The sequence below is a fragment of the Aedes albopictus genome, chromosome 3, assembly GCF_035046485.1.
Source record: "Aedes albopictus strain Foshan chromosome 3, AalbF5, whole genome shotgun sequence".
NCBI lineage: Eukaryota > Metazoa > Arthropoda > Insecta > Diptera > Culicidae > Aedes > Aedes albopictus.
Genome location: NC_085138.1, coordinates 90,103,702 through 90,106,343, shown reverse-complemented (window position 1 = coordinate 90,106,343; position 2,642 = coordinate 90,103,702).

Sequence of the window (2,642 nt, the reverse complement as noted above, 5' to 3'; positions counted from 1 at the left end):
TGTAGGATTGTTCTGAGCAAATATGTTGTTATAAAAAAAATTATAAAAATATGGTTATGTTCCCAATCCGAAGATTCCGTAAACACTGCATTTAACGAGGGAGTATTCCAAAGTGGCTCATAGAGATTTGAGGGGTGATGTCAGGGAGGTCCCAAAGGTCTTCAATCAGGGTGTGCCAGGTGCATTTCAGGGAGTTTGAGAGGTTTGGGGAGAATTCAGGAGGTTATCCATAAGACAGCGAGAGGTCACTAGTAAATCGCAATGGTGATTTCTATGACCTATACTGCCCCTATTCACATAACAGTCCCATGTTTGCTGGGTTTCCTATTCACCTGGGACTGTTGTGCGAATGGGGGTAGTATAGCTAGGGTAGTTATTGTATACCTCGAACAGCTTGACTCTTTGACTCGTGAGATCATAGTTGCATGAGACCTTCTCCAAAGTAACACCAGGTGAATGGTTAAAGTGATAAGTTATTTTACACAAAAAATAAAAAAAAACACTAGTTTCCCCGATAGGTTTGATGATATACACTCTGTTCCATAACTATAGATCCATCTAATATTTATTTACTTTTTATTTAAAGTGCAACTGATTATTTCATGCACTACGCCTTACACATACTACCATGTAATTTTATTCATGCACATGTGTGTATACAGATAAGCAAAAACAACTGAAATCCCTTTGTTGTGCCTAATTAACGCGTTGTTTTAGGTTCTGTACTCAGGTTTATTTCGGCGTTTGACGTATTGTTACGTGTAAACTTCAATTTATAATATGCCATGTGCAAAATATATAGGGTGGGGCGGGGCAAGATGGGTCGCGGGGCAAGATGGGTCAGTGCCATTTTCGAGCGAATTACTCATGTTTTGATTATGTTAATAATTTTGTTAGGTGACCAGCATGAATATACAAAAGATTAGGGTATTGATTGAAAAATTATTCACTCTCATTGGAAATAAAAAATAAAATGGTTTTTAGCCATTTTTCTTATGCGATACATCCCATATATTCTCCATATAAACCACCGCGGGGCAAGATGGGTCACCTCCAATATTGAGCGTATTCTTGGATCATTTAAAAGTTATTTATTTTTTATTACAAGACTATCTCATAACTCACTTCAATCAGGCGGAATGAACGCCTAAAATTATAACATAAAATTATGATAATTTTTTAGTGAAAACATCGATTTTCAAGTCGTCTTAGGATCACTCAAATCGTAAAGTTTTTTATATTTCAAATAAATTTATAAAATGTTTACTAGTAGCTCTTGTTTACTCAGTATGGATATGGAGCATATATGAATGCGGAACAAATCTCATATTTTAAGGTTGAAGGATTCGTCATTGATATAATCGTCATCATTGAAAATGCGAAAGCAGTTTTCTCGCTCAAAACTGAACCGTTTGCATCGAAAATGTATTCACTGTACTCTGTTCTCCACCGGCAACACATTGAATACATTTTCACTGCGAAAATTTCAGTTTTGAACGAGAAAACTGCTTTTGCATTTTCAATGATGACGATTATATCAATGACGAATTCTTCAACCTTAACGTTTTTCGTTGAGAAAATGTGAATTACTTAAAAGGTGACCCATCTTGCCCCGCACTTTTTTCACGGCGTAAAATCGATCACTTTTTAAAACTGCTTGTTTAACATCATATTTTGTATTTAATGAACTTTTTATCGACTTTTAGCATAGCTAACTAGTGTATTAAAGAGTAGCGGACGAATGCAAACCAATACGATTTGAATTTACAAAGTTATGGTGATCCATCCTTAGGTGACCCATCTTGCCCCGCCCCACCCTATCTGAAGTTGAAATAAGAACTCATCAAGACTTTTCTAACGCTCTATGCAGAATACCCTCTTCGAATGAGTGTATTCAATTTTTATATCTTTTAATTCTGCCCTCTATAGGGCGGAATTAAAAGGTACAAAACGGATTACAGTTCTTTGAAGGTAAATATCACTTTATCTCCCTGTCTTCGATCTTCAATCCCGATGGTTTTTGTTCTAGATTTTCTCTCGATTTGTCAATATACTATTTTTACAGGTTACTGTTCTTGGTTTCCAAGGTGCAAATTATATCTGTTTGATGAAGGTGTTTCCTAGTTGCGAAAGTTTAAAAATTGGTTCTTCAAAAAATTACAGTTCATTCTACCCATCTCGATATATCGAGATAGGATTGTTATTTTTTTTAAATATTTATTTGATTGGCTTCTCAAGACATATTTGACACTTTGGGAGTTAAAGTTAAAGAATGGTCAGCTTCTTACCCTGAACAGAACCCAATTGAGAATTTGTAGGGTTGATTATAAAAGCATGCAGTGTGTAAATAAAATAAGCCGTACAGATGTTTTCTAACCTAAACCGTGTAGTTGTTTGAACGTGGAATAAAATCCATTAAAAGTTAATTAAAAGTATCCTGGATAGGCTGTTTGAGCTTATTCAGAACAAAAGAGAGACTACTCAATGTTGATATGTTGAATGTTTTAAATTAACTAGAATGAATTCTCGCTTGGATTTATTGTTATGAAACAATGGAATTTATATAAGATTATTTATCAGATTCAGAGAACACATGTAATATCGATCTATTGTTTTTCTTATGTCTACTCTGATTCGAATTC